At 54.0% G+C, this 25,598-nt stretch overlaps 1 protein-coding gene across 3 annotated transcripts in view; it reads right to left on the bottom strand.

Moving 5' to 3' along the window:
• The window catches only part of PlexA (plexin A), a 320,585-nt gene that overhangs the window by 115,222 nt on the left and 179,765 nt on the right, over positions 1-25,598 (bottom strand). For 2 of the 3 annotated variants that reach the window (XM_077631663.1, XM_077631664.1), the window contains one exon: positions 17,032-17,054. The exons of the other annotated variant lie outside the window; for it this stretch is intronic. The gene's annotated coding sequence lies outside the window, so the exon portion shown is untranslated. The remainder of the gene's footprint in view (positions 1-17,031; positions 17,055-25,598) is intronic. 3 annotated transcript variants of the gene reach the window in all.

Genomic DNA, 25,598 nt, shown 5'->3' with positions numbered 1-25,598 from the left:
CGCGCGCAGGTCGACGCATCATCCTCGTGCACACTAGACAGAATGAGAGAGAGGGGCAGGGGGAAGAGAAGAAGGGGGAGAGAAAGAGAGCGGGAAACTCGAAAGCCAGCAGCAGCAGCATCAACAACAACAACGGGCTTTTTCGCTAACGAGAGCTCGGAAACAACGCCGCGGCCCGCTATTCTTCATCATTGGGGAGTAGAAGAGGAAAGGAAGAGACGGGAGGGGGAGAATGCTGATCATGCTGCCTCCTTCGCCTTTCCCCTTCCGCTGCCGTGTTTTTAACGCGGCGCTTTATTTCGGGCGCGCGGCGGCGCTCCCAGCGCGTGCAAAGGAAGGGGAAAATGAAACCTTGAGTTACTCGCTACACCTTACACATAAGCTGCAACCTGACAGCTTACGGGACGAGAGAGAGAGATCTGCAATCGGCAAGCAAGCAGAAGCGCAGCGCAATGCCTGGAACCGATTCGTACGCCGCTGTTTGTTTTTTTTTTTTTTGTTCGTTTCGATTGCTGTGCGAGCAGCTCCTGATAGATGGAGAGATCGGTCGGTCAATCCGGACTTTGGCGGAGATGGAATGGGGGGCGGGGGGGGGGGGGGGAGACGAGCTAATCGGATTGGAAAAGCAACGAAGGAGAGAGAGAGAGCTCGGGGCCAGCGCCGGCAATTTTCGTTGCGCGGCCATTAATTACCAGCGTGGCCTTTTTCCCTCGCTCTCTCGCAGTTATATAACACGCACCGCCAGCAGTGTCTCGATTCGGCGGCCCTTGGGGCGTCGTTGGGAGCAGCTGCGGTGATTCTCACGCTCCTCGCACACACAGAGGGCGCGCGGTAGACTCAAAACCAAAACGCCGTCCGAACGACGCGGCGGTAGTTTATGGCTCACTCGTTCCATTGAAGATGCCCGTCTGTGCAGCCGACCGCAGTCAGCGCCAGTGTGCGCGCGAATCTCCCGTCGCCCATTATCTCCCGGCTCAATTAGCCCTCGCCGAACACTGCGAGCCGCGAACAAAGCCTGGCGACTAGCTCATGCCAACGGCGTCAAAAAAAAAAAAAGCTAGAGTGTAACGCGCCGCACTTGAGACTGTGCAAAGACTCCTTATCGTTATTCACACCAGATTCTACATACGCCGCTTCATCTCTGGCTACCTATTATAGTGCTCATCGAGAGAGACTCGTCACTCTGCTTACCTGCTGCAGTGAATAGCGCATGCTTCATAAGGTAAGCGCTGGGTAAGGGACAGAGAAGGGCTGTGAATCATGACAGCCCCAACAACGGCTATGAAAGATTAAAAATTGTTCGCCATAACCTCTACAGTGAGCAAGGAATAATATGATACAGGACAGGCACGACATGTCAGGAAGCGCACCGACTGACATGTGCCAACGGCGCGCGCTCCCCTGGGGAATATGCTTCGAGCTCGACGGCACAGCAGGTGGTGTCGAGCCTTCAAAGGGCTCCGAACTACATCGGAGCCCGGCTTCTTGTTCGCGAACGACTCGAACTGAGGGTAAAAGTCGAGCTTAGGTCATCGCATATGATGTGAACTTGCTTTCAGCAAGTGTACTTTGGGGCATGCCGAATAGCTTGAATTCAAGTGGACAGTGAAAATGATGACCCGTCTTTGACATTTTGCCCCCGCCAGTTCAGGACGACCCAAATAAGTCGTACGACCGCACACGTCCATCAGCGAGCTGGGTAAGTAATCTCCAAACTCTTGCAACCCCGCGCAGAGCAGACAGCTGGTCTCCCAGGAATAAAAACCGTAACGAAACGCTCCTCAGTCCAGGGGGTGCACGAATGGACGAACGTACTCGACTTGTTATTACAGTCCACTCTCGATAACTCGAAATGTAAGGGGGGCAGAACACAAGTTTTGAAAGTATGCGGAGTTCAAACTGATGGAAGCTTTTGTTACCAAAGCCTAAGTTGTAATTAAACGAAACGAGTTAAACCGTATTCTCATTTCACCACAAAGTAACAGTGCCGGGTAAGTCGTCCCCCAAACTGGTTTGGTTTGGTTTACGGTGTTTAACGACTCGGGCTATGAGGGACGCCGTAGTGAAGGGTTCCGAAAAATTTAGACCGCCTGGCCTTCTTTAACGTGCACTGGCATCGCACAGAACACCCTCCTCCAGAATTTCGCCTCCATAGCAATGCGACCGCCGCGGCCGGGATCGAACCCGCGTCTTTCGGGTACGCGCCATAACTACTGAGCCAGCCGCGGCGGCTTCAGTCACCCAAACTACACTCTAAACAGAAAGGCGTAAAAAAAGGAAGTAAAGAGTGTTCTAGCGCCCTCGCTTTTATACACTAGAGTGCGCCAAAGGACAGCTTACTCCCTTTTTTACTCCCATATAGGTGTACTGGTGTTTAGAATGACTGAGAGTCGTCGAATACGGTTCAGGGCGAACTGGCCGCCGCCAAACGCACGACGCTCGCGCACGATGGAATCCGGAGGGGGTTCTCCTCGGCTCGCATCATCGCGGTTCACGATCTGCGTTCGCGCATCCTTTTGTCCGCACCACCACTCACGCGCGCGCGGTCACGGGAAGGGATGAGGCCGAGGTGCGCCTCTCTGGCCGGGACCGGTTACCGTAACACGGTCCGCCATCTCGGCGAGAGGGAGAGAGCGGCTGACCGCGAGAGAACGTCGACCTGCCATTCGCTTGGCGCTCTCGAGCGCGCGTGCGAGCAGGAACTGGCAGGGATTATACCTGGAGGAGATTACCGGGCGTATAGAGCAGATCAAGCATAGGCCTTCCTGCATTAAAGCTCCATTTTCACCCGAAAAGACACGCTGGCCGGGTGGTCGCCACTACCATAATCTGTTTGTTTTTAAAGACCAGACAGACAAACAAACAAGACAAACACCAGGGTACGTGGCTAAATCGAGAACACTGCAAAGCAACGTACTGGGCCTTGACCGAGAAAGGCGCGCGCTACGCGCCTTCGACTAGGAGCGAGGTTACGAACGACGGAAGGGAACAGAAAATTTTCCCTCGCACTGTCGCAACGCGGGAAGGTTTTTTGGTTTTAGGGGGGTTTAACGTCCCAAAGCGACTCAGGCTATGAGAGACGCCGTAGTGAAGGGCTCCGGAAATTTCGACCACCTGGGGTTCTTTAACGTGCACTGACATCGCACAGCACACGGGCCTCTAGAATTTCGCCTCCATCGAAATTCGACCGCCGCGGCCGGGATCGAACCCGCGTCTTTCGGGCCAGCAGCCGAACGCCATAACCACTTAGCCACCGCGGCGGCTCCTCAACGCGGGAAGACTACACAAAGAAATAAAAGGCGAGCCACAAACGCGGCCAGGTGACGCACCTCTAAGCCGCTGTCGCGGTATAGTCAGGACGCCTCCATCCCTCTTTCCTTCGCGTCCAGGCAGATAAGCTCAAGTTTCAAGCTAAAACAAAGGGGCTTTCCAAGAAGAAAGAAGAAAAGCAAAGGAGAAGGGAAGACAGGGAGAGGAAAGATACAAACAAGCCACGAGATAAAAATGCATATACGAACGGGCGGGACACACCAGAGCGTTCAACCGGAGGACTCGGATCGGTGCCATCAAGGAAGGGGGCGGAGGGACACACGGGAAGGCATTATACCGAAGGGCGGGGGGACGGAACATTAGGGAAATGACCGCGCGCCTCCGTTCGATGGGCAAATCAATCGGTCCGCACCACCGGGGGACGGTGGGGGAGTGCAACCAGGACCGGGAAGCACGACCCGCCCCGCCCCACGAGGACGGCGGCGGGGTTGCATGGGAAAGGGGGGAGGCGATCGCCGGCATCGGACATCGCCACTGGTACCGCTCTCCCGCTGTTACCGTCGCTCGGGAAATGAAAACAACGGGGTCGGCAAATGGTGGAAGCGAGCTGGGTTGTAACGAACGAGAGAGGGGAGGGGGGAGGCAAAAGAAAATCGTACAAATATGCGCGCGCGCACATCACCCGCCAATGCACCCTGGCCAATCCCCCGTCGTGGTTATGTGTCATTAGGCCTGAGGACATGACCATCATCAACCCAAAGCTGTGAAAAGTCTAAGGACACGTGTGTGGCTAAGCCGCCTGTTAACCTTCACCGGAAGGAATTAGCTTTTTTTTAGATGGCGTACTTGCACAGCGGAGAGAGAGAGAGACAACCTGGCCACGCAGAAAGGCCACGTGACAAATTTTGTGCCATCATTTAGGGAGGCTGCTCGCACCTCCGTGATTCGATGTCGTTTTGGCCACAGTTCTCGATTCTGTGCCAGTACATCTCAGTATTCTGGGAAATCAGACGAAAGGAAGCTCATCACACTTCTTGCGGGATAAGTAACGGGTGCATACGCATAACTGCACCGACCAAACAGTCACCCCCGACAGATCCGCCAACAGTGCAGCCAAAACCAAGGTCGAGACTCCCGGCTTTTGCAGAGCAGAGGAGAGCCGATATTCAGTTTTCTTTATCAGAAGGCGTGGGCCGTCCTGTGCGACTCGGGTTCGGTGCCATCGGCATGAGGACGCAATCAGCCCTGCGGCACGGATGTCAGGAACTACCACCACCACAAAGAGGGCGCACGCAGCCTGCCTCGACTCGACAGAAGGGGCAGAAAGGAGGCACCGCCAAAATAAGGCCGCCAGGGCGAATACTCAACAAACGCGCCGAACAAGCGTCCCGATGAAACGCGGAGGCGCCGTCTTCTTTCTGTCATCGCGGGACGACGGCACGTGGCGGGCAATTTTGACCTTTCTGGCTCAGAGAAGCGGCCGGCAGCTCTCGAAAGACAAAGAAAAATGTAAAAGAGAAGCAGAAACAATAATGAGAGGGGGGAAGTGCAGTAAGGGCAGCGCACCACTGCCCTGAAGGCGTCGTTATTCCCGCCGCCCGGTGTGCACCACCAGCCCCGAAAAGACGCGCGGGCACGGACGCGACACTGCCGCGGGCGAACAAACATCGCCGGCTGTCCGCACTGCCTGCCTCTCCCGACTGCACTGCACGCTACACGGCCTGTCAGCAGAGAAAGTGACGGCAGTGCAGGCACGCGCACAAGCGAAAGGGATTCTCGCCCGCGGCTGTTCAGCGAACACTTGCCTGGAACACGCGGAGGGAACGACGACTTCGCACAGCGCTTGGCGTACAAAAGTTGCCGCTGGCAAGAGGAGACACAAAGCGCTTGCCAAAGACCAAGGTCATCGTTCACGGTGGTCAAAATTACTTACCAATGTTCAGAAACACCATAAACCCACACCAGGACTCGAAGCTCAACGTTGCTGGCACAAATAAGCAGAATGAGTGGAACATTTACGACCGACTCTGTAATATCGTGATGGTGGATAAGGACGGGTTGGGTGTACTTTGTTGCGAACTAAAGGCCGGACTTGCTATTCGCAATACTGCCCGGAACTACTACTACGCCGTAGCGGCACTAAGGTAATGAAGTAAATGTCTACAATTTGTGTCACCGTGCCCCGTATGAGCACCCGCACTATAGTATCCAGGTGCGAAGAACGGACTCAGTAACCAAGAAAGGATCTGTCGCTTTTCGACAGTGCGTCAGCAGCTCTACCGAACTGTGAGCTGGAACCAAGTCATTAAGGCAGACAGCCAACGAGGATGCGGGTGTCTCCTACATGATCCAGATATGCATCAGAAATGCAGACAGCGCCACAACAAAACGAGGAAGATGGAACACAGAAACAAAGGCACTTTAACCGCTAACTACACCTTACCGCACTTATGTGCGGTTAGCAATTCACCGCAGATACCTGCAGAAATATTGCACCCAGACAGATGCTCTACCTGAGGCGATCTACTAAAGTCGGTGTCCTTGAAATAGACAATTTACTGCAACCGCATTTGTTACTCCGCGACAGCCTGCACCTTTTATGGGTACCAGGAAATCAACGAAGTTCCGGAGCCACTTGTCGGGCTCGCAGGCGCCTTCCTGCGAGAGATATAAAATGGCCGAGCCAGCATTCCAGCCTCGTGTAAGGGTAATATATGCGTTAGGACGGCCGCGCTGGTTCACCACACTCACGACAGCGACTAACAGCAGCGAAGGAAAGGAGAAAATAGACGGGAAAGAGATAGAGGAGAAAAATGATCCCCGGTGCTTGCGAAAGACGGAAGGCGCGCTTGAGGGAGAGACAAAACTGCTCGCAGAATACTTGGGGGGGCCTTTGGGTGGCTTCACTGAGAAGAGAAGCGACGCAGTGCACGGCTGGCTGGCTTGGGAAGAGGACTGCCCGAACACCGAGCGGCACCCAGGAGACCGGTTGCAACAGCCGGGCGTTTGTTGGGGGCCGGTAAAAATGACGCCTCAATGACGCAAAGGAAGCGTTGTGCAAGAGAACGCCGTCCAACGATCGGCCACGAAAAATCGAGGAGAGAAGCGAGCGCCGTGCGAACGTAACGCGAGACATCGAAACGAAAGAAAAACCAGGCGCTGAACAGAGAGACAAGATAGGAAGAAGATGTGCAAGCAAATATCCGGACCGCAAGAGTAAATGACCTTTCGCCTGAGCTGCGGCCACAAGCGCGGGTCTTCAATCTATGTCAGCCGTGCCAAACGAAATCACATACAAAGCGCCCACACGTCATTGGCAGCCATCGCCAAGGGCGAAAGACGGAAGACAAAAAGGGGAGTGCGGAAAGATAAAACAAAGAGAAGGCAAGAAAGACCTCCGTAGCGTCATTTTTAGGAAAACTAAATGTAAAAAAAAAAGTTTTACAGAAAGTGGCAAACGATCAAGACCAGCGAATAATAAAAAAAAAAGAGTGGGCAGAAGGTCGAGTCTAAAAGCCAAAACAAAAGGGGGAAAAAGATGGGTCGGCGATGGTCCATGCCGCATACTCCTCCCCCCCCCCCCTCCTCCTCCTCCCCTCTCGTTTATTTTTTTTTCTCACGACCCAGCGGGCGACCGAACGGAACAGGCGGCGGCCATCGCGAGCCTTCGCGAATAATACGGGAGGGAGGACGGTCGCGCACAGCCGGTGCGCATCTCCACCATGGAGGAAGAGGGGAAGATCAGCACGGGGACGACGACATCACGGTCGCTCCACTGAGCACGAAGGGGAAGGAAGTAGGGCGCCGAAATGATGCGCGCGAGAACGGCCGCCGGCTCTCCTCTGTCGCCCCGCCACCGCTGCGAGGCATTTCGCGGAGAGAGGCATACCGGGAGACGTTAGACGCGCAGTGGACCACGTCGCCTGCACGGAAGCTAACGGCGCAGATAGGTCCGTAGTCCGGAACGAAATGCAATCTAGGGGGAAGGGGGAGGAACGATCCGAGAGAAATTTCTCGCGTTTTGCTCCACGAGAAAACCGTGTGGTCAATAACTTTTTTTCTAAGCGGCAGACAAAGGGAAGGCGCCGTGAAGGACGCAGGCAAGTGAAGTATACCGGCCTCCAGAAATAGGGTTGCGCTGTAAAAGTACCGCAACGACAGCGAGTGAGACTGGAACAATGAACGAGTAGCGCGAGTCTCGTGGATGTGGTTGACCACACTTATGTGAGCGCTGGCACGAGCCGCAGCGCGCGGCACGTTTTGGTCGCTGTGTTGAGACCCAAAGCGAACTGACATGCACGTTCTTCAGATTCAGACCCAGAGGTCGCGGTCCCAGACCTCGGCTTAAAACCTCAGCTTCGGCTTCAAGGATTTCGAACGCTATCGACGGACGACACACTGAAGGTGGACGTGCCAGACGGTGCGCTTCCGTCGAGTCGGTCGAAAAGGAAGCGACCCGGGCTGATGTTTTTGTCCCGTAAGAACAATGGGCACATTTCTGGCTCAGACAACTCATTACAAAACACGAAAGTGTCGCTGTCTACGCGCTCCGTGACTACAGGCGAATCCAAATGCATCTAGATGGCGTTGGCAAAACTCGCCAACAGATGTACGGCGACACATTGCCTAAAAACACGCGCGGACGTAAGCAGGAACACGTTTTTCAGTATACCTATACCGCCAGCATACCTGACTGTCCCCACCATATCTATTTACTGACGTACACGCATACATAAAGATAAGCGCTCGCACAAATCTGCGTGCAAGCTCACCTCAATGATACGTTGTTGCTTCGTACGCGACCACCGCCTATCGACCAAGCAGCGTTCCACTTCCACCATATCCCCATCGGGGTTAAGTGCGGCGCACTCGACTAAACCACCGCAGGCTAAAGCGCGCACAACGGCGAAGGAATGAGTCATTAACAAAAGCCGACAAGGCAGGGCCAAGGTCGAGCCGACCGCCGGCGCCCGTATGCAGAAGCCGAGCTTCGACACGCCGATCGGCGACTAATTAACGCCTCTCCTCCATCGAAGCAGCACCAGCAGCAGCTCCTGCTATACGGCGTCACCGCACGGGCGCCTGCGCGCACGCGGGCTGCACTTTAAGCGAAGAGCAATTTGCAGCTCCATACCGATGTCCGCAAGGCCGCCTTTGACGGCAGCAGCCTCGCAACGCACACACACGGCTAATCACCGGGCTACCAACGCCGCAGGAATCTGGGTCACTCGTTCTGCTAACAAGCGCCTTAGGGGATAATGAAAAAGAACACAGAGGAGGAGAGAGAGAGAAAAAAACGGAAGATCATAGGTGTGCGCAGGCGCCTCTGTAGCCTGAAATTAGCGCGAACTGTGCCTTACTCCCAGGCACGTTTTTTTTTTTTTTTACAGTTCAGTTTAGCGGAGCTCCCCGCTTGAATTAGTAATTTCTCGTAGCTGAGGACAGGGTGGTGAGCAAAGTATACACACGAAGTGGGGCCCCCTATTACGGCTCTCCGAGCGCCTTATCGGGCCGTGCTCATTCTTTTTTTTTTACTTCTTTTGGATCGTGCAGCGAGAAACTCCTGCCTACGCAGTGACTATATAGAGTTTGACCCTATAATTACGGCCCTGTAGTGCGTGCACGCATCCATACACCTTGCTGCTTCCAACTTTTGCGCCATTTCGCGTTCTCGGTTTTAAAATGCGAACTTTCAAAGCAAGTGCGCGGCGACGTCGCGCTGGCTGCGGCAAAGCGATCAAGCTAAACAAGCGGCGACGCGCGAAACGTGGAGTTGGGGAAGCCAACGGTGCAACCGACCGACCGGCGGGCTGACAGCTCGACAGCGACGCTAGAAGTATTCTACGTTTTGTTTTTTCTTCAACGAGTAAGCAGAGGGACCATGGCCTAACGCGAAACGCACCGATGGAAGTCGCCTTAGCGTGGCTTCAAAAGAGGAAACGCGCAAGTACGCAAGAAAAACGCCTCAATATCGGTGAATGACAGAACAAGAAACTTACCCTAGGCAAAGGTCTTGCACATACCGATAAGGAAGAATTTGGACGACTTTAACGTGGGAAGGCCTGCAACCCACACTTTAAACTGACAGGATCCCGCAAAGCGAAAAGCCAGCAGGGTAGAATGTTGAGACCGAAGCAAACTGACAAGCTTTCACGACTCTGGTGGGGGGGGGGGGGGGGGGGGGGGGGGGTTCCGCCAAGCCCACATCTCGATTGCGGAAAACATCTCCATGCCTTTTTTCCCCTTCGCTCGGAATGCAGTAAGCAGAGTTTTTCGAAAGCAGGGGCCTCCATTGCTCCGCCCCATGACGACTACGAAACGATGGAGGGTTCACGGAACCGCCGCGTGGGGGCGCGCACCACGACAGAGGAATGCCCGGCCCCACTCTGGAGCGGGCCATTAACGGGCGCTGCGCGATGGCTCGCCCAACGGCATTCGCTCCCGCCGAGCTGAGTGCGGGCCACCAGGTCTCCGTTGTTGCACCAGCAGCACACGGCGAAGCAAAGGCTGTAATTCCCGCGCGCCGTTGGTCGCCCGTTAGCATTCGCAGAACAGAGCCGAGGCCCCTCTCCACCTGGACCGCCGGCGTGCAAGAGCCACCATGTGTAAAGACGAAAACATGGGGCTCTTTCTTACAAGCACTGGCAGGCGAGGAGACTCTTAATGGAAGTTAGGACACCCAAATTGGACAACCAAGTATAAATTAAGGAAAGCGCTCTGGTGTTCTACGAGTCACCTTGTAATAGGGGGGCGCCACAGTCTCCCCGAGGTTCCAATCTTCTCGGTCATTAACGTTTAGCTTATAAGTTACATTTCTCCACGCACACAGCCTCCAGTGTCTCGCGATTCACGGGCCAAATGGAAAACTGGTGAACAGACAGAGAATTCTGTCCCTTGAACGCCAACCCCCTCTCCCTCTCCCCCTCCAAAAAAAAAGGCAGAACTGAAATCGAAGAAAAACTTACCCCAATAAAGCACGCGTATGATATCAACACCGCAACAAAGTGCGCTAAGAAGTCGCGGGACGAACAGCCTTATCTCAAAGCGATCCGGCAAACGCCTACCGGAACAAAAAAAAAAAATCGAGTCATTCGCAACGGTTATGTCACGTAAGGAGTAATAATGCTTAAGCCTGAAAGCATTGCAACCATTAATGAAAAAATCGAACATGAAAGAGCGCCGCGGTAACCGTAAACCGAAACGACACCGTAACGGGGCTTGCGCGAATGCGCCACGCAGCGGTTAACTTAACCACTTCCCTCCCGCGAGTAAGAGAACACACGGAGGACCTACCGCAGGAGAGCAACCATACAGCCGCGAAGAAAACTGCCGGCTATCAAAGGCCGCCAACGGCGCACACATTCCGAGATCAAAGGCCGGCCTCGGCCAGCAATAAAATAGTGAAAAGATCGAGCGAGGCAGAAAGAGAGAGAGAGAGAACGCAGTCTCTTAAAACCACCGCGCACACCGACTTCCGCGTCGAGAGAGAATAACCAGCACGTGCCGAGCAGCCACGACGAAGCGAAAACAACAACGGCGACAGTCACAAAAGAGACGACACAAAACGGACCGAAATAAACGGCAACGCCGGCGCACCGGGCGAGCAAAAGAAAGCAAAGACAGCTGCACAATCAAGGAGAAAGAAGGCGGGGAGGGGGAGAGGTCTCGGTACTGGCACCGAGCGCACGCCATACGTCTCGGCAGCACGTCGGAGCAGCGGCAACCCTCAGTGTCTGCTTCTCTCCTCCTCCTCCCCCCGCCATTTGCGCTTGATATATACACACCACGCGACGCACAGCGCCACTGCAGCGAAAGACGAGGAGGCAAGAGGGCCACGGTTTAGAACGGGAGAGGGGCGCAGTGCAAACGACGTTTCCTCCCGGATCCCGGAAGCGTGTTGGGAAGAAACGGCGTCGCTTTTCAAGGCACCGCCGCCGTCCATTCCGCACTGGCCGGAACGAGGAACGCACCGGGCGCGGACCGCCCAGGCACAAAGGGAGCCCATTCTCTTTGAAGTGCGTTCGAAGAAGCGAAAGAGAGAACGACGGAAGGAAGCAAAGGCGCCGCCCACCGTCTTCCAACTCGGCGCCGAGCGCAAATCGCTTCATCAGAAGGAGCCCACATGCTTGGCAGATGCGCGCGGAACGAACGATATACGTACCATACATTCAACGAAAAAAAACGAAAAAAAACCGACCCGACTGGGGTCTCAGATCAAGCAAATGCGCATCTATGGAAGTCAAATGGAAAGACGGCGAAAACGACTCGACGCAGTTAGCCTCTCCGAGATTTATTTTGTCCTTTGCTGGCCCTCGACCCGACGCGACGACGATCGCATTAGCAACATCCGCCGCACGTTCGGAAGCTCTGGACGCACAAAAGGAGGACGTTAATTCGGTTAAACCAGGTGTACCCACCGGAAGCACAATAAGCACGTCGGCAATAAGCAACGCCGCCGTGCCGTAAATACAAAAAAAGAGAAGAAACCGTGCAATCCAATGAACCTGTCATTAGGACACTCTCTATAGGAACGGGCCCATTCAAGAGCATGCAACGTCAGACGCATCGAAGGCGCAACCGCAAAGCACAAACAAATTGAAAGGTTCATGGCACTGCTCGCGTAGTTAAAGCGAGAGAAGAATAGTGAAATGGGGAGACGCGACCCCGCGGCCACTCACGCCGCCCCTACGCATAGGGGCAAGAGCGCACCTACGCAAGAAAGAAGCTGTGGTTACTAAGCCGGTGCGGTGAGGAAGCACGCTAACAAGGCAGGGTTCAAGAGCACCGCAAGAATGCTTAACCTAAGTCACTCACAACCCACTGTCCGTCACAGCTGCAATGACTCCAGACACCACGTAAGTAGGAGGGGGGTGATGGCGACGGCTGTAGTGTTCTTGATCGCGACACACTTTTTCACAAAAGCGACACGCTCTTCTTCCTTATGAAACGCGAACATTTCGCGCTCGTTTTCGAGGCGCATGCGGAAGAGTCCTTCCGACTCTGCGCAACGGCCAAACAATGGGGAGCGGACGGCCGCTTGCTGCGCACGGTGGGCGCTTCAAGTTGGTGAACTAGAACTTTTCACCGTTAGACGAATGCTCGCACAGACGACCGCAGCCAGGTGCGGGGAAGGCGCGGCACCATGCCACTGCCTCATGCTGGTCCTCTCCCAATTTCGCAGTGTTGCCGATCAAAAAGGGAACAGAGCTTTATAGTTTCGAAATCTAAACGCGGTGTTCGCATTTTCGTCAAATTCAATTTAGCCGAGCTCCATTTTTGAAGACGAACGCTGGGTACACCAGAAGGCCGAACGTTCCACGCTATACCCCTCAAGACGAAAAAAAAAAAAAATCGGCGCTACTTTCGACTTAAACAACGCCGCTTTGGATGCAACCTGCCACCTACGTTGCTTCTCGGGCCATTTTTCGGGGATTTTTCGCTCGCCGTCAACGATGCCGACGACGCCTTTTGTGCGTCACGGGCTGCGTAACGCTATCGCGTTAAGAAAAAAAAACAGGAATATGCACCGAAGTTCCTTCCCGTAGGTGTACAAGAACGCATTGGTGCAAAGCAAGCGCAAAGACGGCGTCCCGATGTGCGCACTCGGCGACTGCATTCATAAGAGCATAGCGACAAAAAAAAAATATGTATACATATAAAGACAGAGGGAGAGAGGAGCGCGCAGTGGGGAGTCCTCGGTCCCTCTCCCGAGTCTCTCCGGCAGACGCAAATGATAATTTACTATCGCTTCGCCCCGCTCCCGTCGACTACCACGCGTGGGTAGGGGGGTGCACGTCACACCATCGCGCACGCTGGGTTGTAGGCAGACAGGGCCCGGCCCGAACACGGAGAAATAAAAGAGGGGGAGAAGAAAAACGGCCGCCGGCGCTGCTCACTCTCTGCCAACAGGGGTCTACAACCCGTAAAAAGGCAGTTGACACTACTGCGATAAAAGAACGGGGAGACACACACACACACAAAAAAAAAAGCAGCAGCAGTCACCCCGGTGGCACAACTCCGGATTGAGCCTCAAGGAACGAGCGAGGGGTGAGGAAACCTCGACGCGGGGAAGAAGCACTGGCTGCTGCTCCCTCGGGACCTGCGCGTCCCGTCCTCCCGTGAAAAGTCCACGCAGTGGAAGCTCCACGGAGTCATTTCACGTCGGTGCTGACACTCCTGCAGTAGCGAAGAGACGGGCGCCATCCCACGAGCGCTGCCTACAGTTCCCATCGTTCCATGCATCCTAACTTCGCATACCAGGATCATCCGAAGAGATCGGCTAAGCATGAGAGCTCCGTTACTGCAACCATACAAGTTTTGTATCGGATGCCCCATTTTACTATTCTCGCGTAACAATTTCTTAAGCGAAGTATGAAGAACTCCCGCGCAGCCCTGGAACAGTTCCAGAGACGCAGCCGGTACGACATACTTAATCGGAAATTAAGAGATGGCTATAGCAGCGCCTCTAGCAAGACCAAGCTACACTTAGAACTTGCCAGCAACATACTCAACACAATGGTCGTTGGGGGCGGGGGACGGAAGGATGTGGATTGCACAGGGCTACAACTGCCTTATTTAGAGAAACTCACGACCAGGTACTCCGTCAGCTGACGCCCGCGTGGTGTGGAACTCCAACGACGATCGATGACACGAGAAAGGAGGCGCACACGCAAAAAAAGAGGTGTGCACCAACCGGCGCAAGGACCCGACTAATCAAGCAACACTGAGGTCGTCACAAGGCACACGCGTGTGCTTTGTGCCCTCGCCTGGACGTGTCGAAACATGAGCGGACACGCCACCTAGCGAGAGGAGAACAGGCGGAGGAAGGAGAAAGAGACGTTCAGGGAGACGAAGGGCGGGGCGTCACAGGCGGCGGCGATGGGCCACGAAGATAAGTGCGCGGCCACAAGGGGGGAAGGGGCCCAAGCAACAACCCCCTACGAGCGCCGTTAAAACGCACTGCTAGCACTATTCCCGGAAGCGCGAAAACGTAATTGCTTTTCCTACGGCGGAAAGCGCACAGCGGTCGAACTTCAACGACCACCGCACAAAGCGACACGAAGATTCAAAACAGCCTGAGGCAGCAATAATGAACGCGCGTTGTCTCCTTTACAACCTGTTCCCTAAGCGGTCAATTTTCATCTTTGTCCGCTATTGAATTTCGGAATATTTCCAATGTTGCATGTCACGAACCACCGAAGGGCACCATGCGCATAAAAGCTGAGATTTTACGAGCTAGAGAAACTTGAGTGCCATTAGCGGCATCGCGTTGGAGGACTCCATCTTAACCATGACCACCTGGGCTTTTCTAACGCGTAACAGGCATTCCTGTGTTTCGCTTTATCGAAGCGAACGAGTGAGAGCGCAGAAGCAAGCAACAAGGGATTCACAACCTCTCAAATATGCGCCGGTAATGTTCACGGCTCATCCAGATGTCCTCGCGTCGTCCCAAGACGACGTGTGAAACAGCCACAGCTGACGGCCGCGCACAGAGACGCTGCTTCTACGAAGAACAACGTCCCCGCACCGGACGGTCGTGAGCCATCGGGGCCCAGCGGCGGCAGTGAAGTCAACGACGGGTCCCAGCCGAATCCTAGTCGTCGTCCGGACAAGGGAGCCCCCCTGCATTCGCGCGGTTCTTGTCCCTCTTCGTGTACAGGTGGCCGCGAGTGACAGGTCACGGCTGGCGACCGCTCACGCGAGTCGGTTGACGCACTCGGCGGCAGAAGGGGGAGGGAGGGGGGGGGGGATCAAACGCTAGCACCAGGCGCAGGCATTCCGGCGGGCGCCTCGGAGGAGGCCGACCCCCGGACGACGACAGCGCGGACAGACGCCCACGGGAAGGAGGACTGGTTTCTCTCTGGGTGGCTGAACCGGCAGGAAACGCCGCCGGGGCCCCGGCCGCAGCGTCGTCTCTGCGCCGCACCGTGGAGGTGGAGGGATGCGTAGATGGAAGCCGGGACGGTGGGCCGCAGCAACGAGACGGCAACGCCCACCGCGCACTGCTGGCCTCCTTGTCCCGCCGCCGGACAAGGAATGCCTCTCCTCTCCTCTCCTCCTCCTCCCCCCCCCCCCCCCCCCCTACTTCTTCGATCATCTTTCGCTCCGCACGGCTGCTGTCGCCTTGCCGGGAGAACAGGGCGGGCGTCCGCAGAGCTCCCGACCAGCGCCGCCCGTCTGCGGGTCGAGCTCTGGGAAGCACCCAGAAGGACGGTATTTGCATGGGCTAGCGGGCTTTCACTGTTCGTTTCAGCGACTGGAGCGTGGTTCCTCTTGAGGTGTGCACCGCAAAGGCAGTCGCCAGCACTGCGTCCAGGCGACTGACGCGTGACGGAAATGCATCTCGGCTGTAGCGCTTCGGAGTGCACGAGTACCACATTCCATGACGACGGCGCTCGAAATGTAAGCGACAACGATGCCCAAGAACTGGTTCGTTCCGACGTTTACAGAGCACGTGAAAGAATGAGCAAACAATCGAACTAAAACTAACGTCCGGTGATTCATTCAATCGCCGCCTTCCTCTAGCAATATCTCGAAGCGCTTTTTTTCAAACAGTACAGCGGTCACAGACCCTGGTGATATTTCCGGAAGCTGAGTATTATCATTTGATGACGAATACGGTCACTGATCATTTCATCACTCCTCCAACGTACAAAAGGTGTCTGTGGAAAAAAGCATAGAGACGCTAACCCACTAAGAACAAACAAGCATAGCTAGCCCACTCGTCAAGAATTCCCACTCACATATACGCAAAAGCTTCCAACTTACCCCCCCCCCCCCCCTTTTTTTTTGCGTTCGGTCCTTTGGCGAGAATCCGAGGACACCATTCGCCGTCGTGGCGAGCTACGAGTCTACGACGACGCGGGCCGAAGGCTACCTATTAGTTCCCCGCACGAGTAATGGCCCCCGAGACGTACCCGGTCTCTCAAGCAACGCGAACCGACACATGGCTGGCTGACCTTGTTCCTATCGGGCTTCGTCCGCGTATACGAACGCCCACATTTGCCAGGGCGCGCACTTCTACCCTGCCTACTTTCGGTTTCTGGCCGACCAACCTCGCTCCACACACTATAGCGCGACGCGTCCTTCGTCGAACTATCTCGGCACTCCCGCGCGAGCACGCATGAGCGCGCGAGGAGCTCTCGGGGAAAACCTTCCCATCGCCGGGCGTGGCCGTCTCGAGGCAGCGGGCGAAATGCATGTCACCACTTCGCCACAGCTGACGGCAGCCCGCGTCACTCTGGGCGCCAGTCGGCTTATTTACGCGAGGGGAGCAACTCGGAAGAAACGAAAAAAAAAAGCAGGCAGCGTGGGCCCGCGTCGGTGCCTGTCAGAAATGCGACACCGAATAAGCGCACCTAAGATAAGCGACGACGACACCAACGCCTGTATACCGTCACGGACTCATACGGGACGCGGTTGAGCGAAACGAAAACTTATATATATCATTCGTTACCAGGCGACCCAGTCAGCTGGTATTCGTTCTCACGGATGGAGCACGAAACAATAAAAACCAAAGGGCCCTGGAGAGCCCCAGGTATCTTTCGAAGTTCATTTTCACACGTACCTGCGGAACATAACAAGCTGACCTCAGCAAATGAAGAAATGCACATCGAGAGTAGGCTGGGACCGCTGAGCAACTTCGAAATGTACTGCGACACGCGCACGGCTCACGCCAACGCGATCAGCCAGTCCTGCCGCGCCTGAAGATCTTACCGCGGAATTAGTGATCAGATGTACGGAGGCAAGGGCGTCACTTACCCAATCGGCCCCTTTGGAAAATCCTGCGAACAGAGAAAAAGCAGAGAAGAAAAACATTAACCACAGGTAACCCCAAGAGGCGAGCATGAAAAAATAAACTGCCGCGCAAAATCCCGCAAGCGATAATAGATACACACTGAACCAGCGTAATCAGAACGTATATGTGGTGACCGTGAGATCGACATTAACGCCTACATGGTAGCGATTCATGTCAACGACAAGTTCCGAAAACAATTACGGTTGACTATACAGCACCAGGGGAAAGGGAATAGCACAAAAGACAAAAAAAAAGTGGTAGGTTTTAACGCAGTTAAACCGAGTAGATATGCGAAAGAATGTGCTTAGCCTGGTTGGCTCATGGTTTTGCTTTGCTGGGTCGTAGGCACGTCTGGAGGCGATATTAAACTGATCAAGGTTAAGCTGATCTGATCCGTTCGCACCGCAGATAGATTTTAATGAAGACAACGATGTGCAATGCACAGCGCGAGAATGTGTTGCAGTTTAACACCAGGCGCTTCTATGCTTGGCCGTACCAATGGAAATATTTGCTCTGCCGTTCAAAATGATCTTCTAGAAAGAAAACGTCTACCATGCATCATAAGCTTTCGTACTGCCCATACCATCATAAGATTTCGTATTTGGGTAATTCCGTTTCGCAATTCCTACTTTTTTTCTCTCCTTTTTTCTTGTACCCACTCCCTTGCCTAAATTTAAGCTTGTTTGACCCCCTAACCACCTCTGTCACGGAAACTGAATTGCCCAATTTTTTTTTAGGTCATCCCATGCTCGCCGCATGCAATGTGCAATGCAAATAGTCACCGCCCGGTTATGGGCAATCCCCCTTGTGGGCATGTGCCATTTTGTGAGGCAAACAACAACACGAGGCGTGATCGGCTGCGGCTGTAGCACAGTGCCATCGTGCATTGGCTGGCGAAGCAGATCTGTTCGCGCCGCAACAGGTTCGAAACCCAGTCGTGGCGATACTTATTTCTGCGCACTCAAGTTCAGGGACACCACAAGTTTCTTAACTGGGTTTGACGAACTGAAGCAGTGTTTTCGCACCAAAAGCGTACGCGGTAAATAACAAAAAGGGCAAAGTTCACCCGTCAGAAAAGTAGAGAAAAATAGACGGAATGCAACGGTACGCTGTGCCGTCGTGGGGCACGTTCGTGACCGGAAATCGCGCGCTTACCCCGGATACGAAGAGAACGTTGCCCGTTTGGTCCCGGTGATGGTCGCTCTCTCCCATGCACAACGTTGCGCGATTTTACTTTAGGCCTTACGCACTCGGACAAAGCAGCGTAGGCCTCAGTTAGTTGCGGCTTCTGCCCTCTCTCTTTCCCTAACGGATTTTATATTCGCAAGAAGGCTGAAAGACAAATACACAAGCTCAGTTAGCCGCTTGGACCATCCCTGATGATCCGTCACTTATGCGGGAGAATAAGTGACCATCTATCGCGCAGGCAAAGTTTACTGGCCTCGTCCGACCGGAAGGAAAGCAACCGCCTTCGTATAATTGTGGCTACAGATTCTACGCATACACACCCAAAGGCAAGGCTTTCAGGAACGGTTACATGCAAGCAACGATCGGCTCAGCACAGCACGGCCGCCACAGAAGGCAGCGGCGGGAGAACGGTCGTAAGCAGGCGTGCTCGATCGCAGCACCACGCGACGACGCGGAACATTTGTCCCCGCTGTCAGTTGGCACAGCCGGCACACAGCGGGCGACGTTTCGAGGAGAACGGAGAGGGCGGGGGGAGGCAAGACGGCGGCCCGTCGTCTCCCGAGCGAGGAAGAAGCAGGCCGCCGGCCGGAGTCGTCGCCCGCGGGCCGCCGAACTCCTCCAGACAACGACGGAGGCGAGCGGCGGTAATTTGGCAGGAGAGAGACGCGAATCGGGACGTTGGAAGGGAGAGGAATTCCTGAAATATCTCCAGACCCGCCGAGAAAACGGGGGCTGCAGCCAACGGTTCGCCCTCCTCTCAGCAAGCACCGTCCAAGGCACAGAGCCCCAGCAGCCAGGGAGCGGCGGCGGCGTTAAAAATGGGCTGCCATCGGTTTACGACGAGGCAGGGGGGAAAACGGGACGGCGGGTGAAGCCCCCAGAAAGGGGGAGGGGGGGGGGGGGGTGTCTTTACTGTTCACCAACGAAGCAGCCAGTTCCCTCCTGAAATGACGGCTGCAGGAGCAGCAGCGGGACGACGACGAACTGGCGAAAAATCGATGGGTCGAGTGGAGAGCAAACATAAAAAAGAAAAAAAAACCTCTAGGCGCGCGCGGTGTGCTCCGCGTCGCGTGCTGTGACACGAGCCCCGTGTGATATGCGAGCGCCGCTGCGGACAGCTTCCACAATCGACCGGGCGCCTTGCGGAACAGTTGGCTCTACGCGGCGGCGTTCACCCCGCGCAACTCGCCTATATACCGTGCGTCGTATCGTTCAGGCATACTCCTATTTCGGCCATGTATATGCGCATGTCATCGATAATGCGCCGCACGAAGAACGGTGTCGCTGCCGTTTACTGGAGGCAATTTTTGCGCGAGCTCCCGGCAACTCCGACAGATATTCGGTCAACCTAAGGTTTACTGAGTGACGGTGGACCTGCCATGGACGGATACCGTCCGCACATACGGAAGGTAAACAGCGGCGGCAGTAAATTCGCATTCCCCTCGCGACAAATTCTCCGCAATCCATTATCATTCTTCTGTCAATTCGTGCTGTCCGCCCTACCGACCACGCAGAAGGTGGACCACGGAGGACGACTTCAATCCCCGCCGTCGAATTCCAGCTCCCGCAAACCGCGCACGCCCCATTATACGCGTGTTAAGCTGTTTACATTTCATGTGTGTTTATGCACTCGCCTTTACCTCTTACCTGAAATACAGACCCCAAATTGTCCCTACACTTTCCTCCTTTATGCTCTGTAGTTCTGCTTCTCTATTTTAGGAGCGTTAGCTCTTACCACGTTTCTCGATTTCTAGGGGTCTGCTACCACCTCCCTTCGGCGTGAAGTTTTCTGAGAAATTCAAGATGGCGGCCCCCACAGTAAATCGAGATAACAACCCAATTAGTGACCGACTGGTGACGTCACTCATAAATCCGAGATGTCAAATAGGTATTTCTATTGGTATACCTCGCATTAATCTTATTCGTATCAATTCTAGTAAACCAAACAGCTAATGCTCGTTACTTCAAAGTCTTCGAGACGGTGGCGAGTCGACGTCTTTTTTTCTCCTCCCGCCTAGCGCCAGCCGCCTTTACATGACTGCAAGCTCCCCCCTTTCCCTTTACACTACAAGAACCTCACCTCCTCCGCCTTGACATGGATGCGACTGAAGTCAAGTCCAGTCCACTTTTTGAGCGAAACTGCAAAAACGTCGAGGAAGATGAGTGCAGAACGAGTTACGCATTTCCTGCTCAAAACCTGCTCTTTTCCCCTCAAAAAGTGGACTCGTGTCGACTTCTGTCGCATTCATGTAAACGCGGCTACTATACATCCTAAGTTACCCGTTTACTGCCGCCTTCCGCCGTGCAGGCGCCTAACTTGAATGCTGCAATGTCAACGTCCGGCGCATCGTTTTTTTTCTTGTTTTCTTCCAAATAAAAACCCCCACCACAGCCATCTATTACGCCAACAGTGCGGGCGGTCCTGGCGAGTTTTCGCGCGCGTCGCGTGGAATCCAGCCACGCGCGAGCAGCTCAGGCGGATACCCAACACACCGGAGAAAAAACAGCCACCCGGAGAGCGCCGCAGCTGCCCACGGAGTCCCTCCCCCGCTAGAAGCGGATGCAGGCAGGCTACCTGAAAACAAGCAGCGAGGGAGGAGGAGGAATGAGACAGTCGGCGGCGCGCAACAACTCCGCATTCCAGCGACACTCGCGTCAGGCCGCCGGCCAAGGAAGGAAGCAAACGGGCCGCCAAGGAGCAAGGCGAGACGCGAGCGGTCCGCCGTCACTGGCCATGCTGAGACAGAACAGCGAAAGCTTGCAAAGAAAATGATGGACGCTACAGTGGGATACAAGTCAGGAAAAAAAAAAAGCGGCTTTTCTCCGTCAAAGGACTCCCCTTCCAACCAATGGCGTCGGCCGATTCTCACGAACCTGCTAGCGTGGGTAAGCGTGACAATGCGGGAAAGGTACTATTCCACAACAATGCAGGGAGGGGACTACCCGCTTTCATCTGGCACTCCCTGCGTTTTTATGCTAGCAGGTTCTCGAGAATATGCCGACGCCATTGGCTGGAAGGGAAGGGCTCCTTTGACGCGGAAAAGCCACTTTTTCCTTGACTTCTAGTTTCATATACAGACTGCGCGTTCGCGGCGCTTTAGCAACGGCCCACAACACTCCGTACCAAATCCGTGCCAGACAACAATAAAAAGATGGACCGCACACAACCTGTCATATAAAAGGGAGTGGCAGCAACGCTCGAGCCAATGGCAAAAAAAAAAAGGGGTGGGGGATGGCGAGAAAGAATAGCAGTGGAATAGAATCAGCATATTTTACCAGCCTCGGTCTCAGTTTCGGCGGGACAGAGAGGGGACCGCGTGCTATATGGCGCGCTGCTCGCATCACGGCCAGTCATAACGCCCCCTCATTGAAGGCGTACGCATATCATCCCTTTCATTAACATTCAACGCGAGCTCCAGCCTGCATCTGCATGCATGCACGCAGTCCGAAGATGAGTCCGCTGCTGCCGACGCACGGAGTGGCGCTACAGAAAATAAACGCCCAACGAGAGCGACGTTCGAAAGGGAATTACGCAGCGCGGACAGCGAAAGAGCGGCTCCAGCAGCCTGCCTGCTATTTTCACACAGCGGCCGCTTTGTTGCAGGCTACAGCGGCAGAAGCGAGCGTCCAGGAGGAGCGCCGCAACAACACGCCCAGGCGCGCGTGGCCCTGACCGCGTGGACGTTCTGGGAATCGAGGCCGCGATGCAAGAGAGCAGCAGCAAATAAGCGAAGCGAGGCGAGCAGCGGCGGCTGAATCATCGCCCGCAGAGAAGAGCGCGTTGCCAGTCGCTGACGCATTGACGCCCGTGTACCTACTTAGGCGCCGGAGCGGTCACGCGTATTTGCGAATGCGAACAACGCAGCTGAACGAGCCCCTGAATCAGCCGGAACGGCGCGAGCGTGTTCCGCGGAGAGATTTCACTCGGGAACCTGGGCAAGCTGCGGCACGGAATCGATCGCACGTTGGCACTTGTTGACAACAGGACACACTCTATCCGCTTTGCGACGAAAAGATGAGAGTTCGTTTCTGAATCCCCGGACTTTTACGGCAGCTTTGGCGCGAACGCGACAGCAACCTGTTACACGCGGCTACGGGACCAATCGGAGGATGACCTCTTCACCGCCTCAACATGCACAGGAGCAGCCAATGACCGACATTTCTAGCTGCGCTACTCGCCTGAAATGCAACTAAAGCCTAGTTGCTTCGCATGCAAGCGAAAACGCTAGCGAATCCCGCTGCCGCGGCGCGAAAACCTGTTTTGAGTCGTCGCGGCTGCTCGAACGGCCAGACGACGCGGTTCCAACAAGTTTGAAATGTTTCGCCCCCACGCGCCGCTCAATCGCTGAATTCGCTCGGCTGCTTGCGTGTCAACCAGCCTTTAGAGCTGTAATCCGTCATCGACTCACCACTCTCGCGTCGCGCGAACGAAGGAAGAAAGAGATAATGCGCATGCTGTTCGTAAGGGAAAATCAAGCCTCGTGGCGCCTGTAACTGTTCGCCGAGTTTAGCGATATCAGAAGGGACAGTAGGAACCGTAAAAGGAAGGCGCATTAAGGGAAAGCAACCAAGGGCGGCCCCGGCACAAGAAAGACCTGAGGGAGGAGGAGGTTCGAGCACGTGCCGGGGGGGCAAGGAAGGACGGCCTTTCCCACCCCCGTGACAGAAGCGGTAGCGGCGACGACGACGACGTCCCAGCAAAAGACCAGCGGGAAGAAGGGCAGACGCCCGATCGGCGCTCGATATCGATCGGCCTTTGCAAAAGACGCACATACGAAGCGTACAAGGGGGCGCGCATAGATTCTGGCGCCCGATATCGGGCCACGCAGCCGCCGCGCATCCAGCCGATCGCTCGCGCACGGGCAAGCGCGGTGCAAATCGCCGCCTCGCATCTCGGAGGGAAGAGCGAAACAGAATTTGTAACAACACGCAGCTCACGGGGGACAGTCCTGCTCGACCGGCCACTGCACCCGCCACTGCTGCGAAATTCGGCGGAATTTCGTCGGCGTTTCTTTCAAAGCACAGTTTTCGGGGCCCCCTTTTTTTTTTTTCGCTGAATATAATTTCCCACGGATCAATTACCGCTGTCTTTCGGTGAAAGCCTGTTGTACATTAGTGGTGCAGGCAGGGGCGTATTATTTTTCAATCTTTTTAGGTTTCCCCAACCTAACGAATGTCTTACGGTGACATAATGTGGCGCTCCTAGTACACTTAAAAACCACTTAAGAGCTCGCCGCGGCTTTTTTGTTAGCTTTGACATTCGTATTAAAGGTAACGACACACAAGTGCTCATTAATTAGTGGTGAAGCGCTTATATCGTTAATTACCGGTAAAATCATTTGATAGTTGAGCTTGCCGAAAGGAATGTAAGCGAAGTTAAGTTAAACTGATGGAGTCAAAGACGTAAGTGCAAATTCGTTTCTAAATGGTGGGCTGCCACACGTTTTCGCTGGGTTCTTGCGGTTGAGCCATATGGCGGGGTGTCACGTGGTCTGCATGCTTCCGTCAGCGATGGAACTGCAGTTTTAACCGTCGTGGGACCCAGAACATGACATCATCTTGCGGTACTTGCGTATGGTTCCTGCGTCCTTACATGCAGTGCAGAAACATGCTTAAGCAACTAACTGCCCAAGGCGGGTGGCGAGAGTGAATACGCTAGAAGACGATATAGGCGACGAGGCAGAGTTCCCAGTCTGCAGAGGCGCCTAACCCAACGGAGCAGCGATACCTCAAAATGCACAACTGCGCCGTTCATTGCAACGCTACTCCGTCTCACCACTCCCCAAGCTTCTGCACTTCGCTGATTTTCTGCTTTGACAGCTCGGGCGCCAGCTATAGCTGCAGCGCGTGCCAAGGAGTATACTACATTTTTCGGATAAAACCGAATTTCGAAAATTGAAACCGAACAGCGCAACCATTGTAGTGAACTAACTCAAGTTTTTTAACCGATCGCTACCAATTTGTTTCCGTAAATGATCACTTTTCCGCTTTAGCACAAGTTAAATCTGGCGTTCCCCAGGGATCCGTACTTGGCCCAATCTTATTCTTAATTTACATTAATGACATCAGTAACAACCTGACCTCAACAGTTCGATTGTTTGCAGATGACTGCGTGCTTTACAGACAAATTATCACCTCTGAGGACGCTAATATTTTACAGGCCGACCTAAACAAAATTTCACTTTGGTGCGAGCAATGGCAAATGGAAATTAATGTTTCTAAAACAAAAACTATGACATTTACCAGAGCCAGTAACGTTCACTTAAGTTCATATTTTATGAACAGCATATGCATAGAGAATGTGTATACATTAAAATATTTGGGAGTCCATTTAACTTCTAACCTTACATGGAATGATCACATTGATGAAATAATTTCGAAAGCAAATAAAACACTTGGTTTCATTAGGCGAAATTTATATTTAGCAAATCAGTCAACTAAATTATTAGCTTACACAGCTCTAGTTCGCTCAAAGATTGAATACGCTTCCATAATATGGAATCCAAATCAGACTTACCTAATAAACAAGCTGGAATCTTTACAAAATAAAGCAGCACGCTTCATCACTAAAACATACTCTAGAACATCCAGCATCACGGCTATCAAAAAGTCCCTCCAATTACCGTCTCTAGAAACACGACGACTGTTAGCACTACTTTCCCACTTCCACAGATTGTATCATGCCCCGTCATCCTTTACAGCATCCCATATCAAACCCCCACAAAAAAATTTTCCCCCGCCTCGACCATCCCTTCAAAGTGCGTCCCATGTTTGCGCGTACGAATCTCCTGCGACAATCACCGCTCTTTCTAGCTATTCATCACTGGAATAAGCTGCCAAAAGAAATTGCTTCTATACGTGATCATGACTCATTTGTAAGTAATTTGAAACGCAGTTTTACGCATGTTGGGTAAGAGCAGAATTTTATGCCTTTGACGCATTGTAAGTGTATCTTCATGCTTTGTACGGAGTGTTGTTGTTGTTGTTCTTTTTTTTTTCATCATGTATGCAATTCTCTCTCCTTTTTTTCTTTTTCTATTTTCTTGTTGTATTCGGTGATCCTTACCGCGATGTTCTATATTGCCTTGCCCCCCCCCCCCCCCTAATTGTGTTTGAAATATCCTGTTGTTAACCCCCCCCCCCCCCCCCCCCCCATGTAATGCCCATAAGGGCCTTTAGGGTATCTGAATAAAAAAAAAACTGCGACGTAATTGGCTGGAGCGCCTTCTTTTTAGGTGAGGTTGCCGCTTCGATCTCGAGAGACTTCCAGCCTGATTGCCGCCATATTGATAGCCACACTAGCTTTTTGTACCTGCCGCTACCAGTCCACGACGCACGCGGG

This window comes from Amblyomma americanum, chromosome 7 (assembly GCF_052857255.1).
Source record: "Amblyomma americanum isolate KBUSLIRL-KWMA chromosome 7, ASM5285725v1, whole genome shotgun sequence".
NCBI classification, from domain to species: domain Eukaryota; kingdom Metazoa; phylum Arthropoda; class Arachnida; order Ixodida; family Ixodidae; genus Amblyomma; species Amblyomma americanum.
The sequence above is the reverse complement of the archived record's forward strand: the minus strand, read 5'-3'. Positions and strand labels throughout refer to the sequence as shown.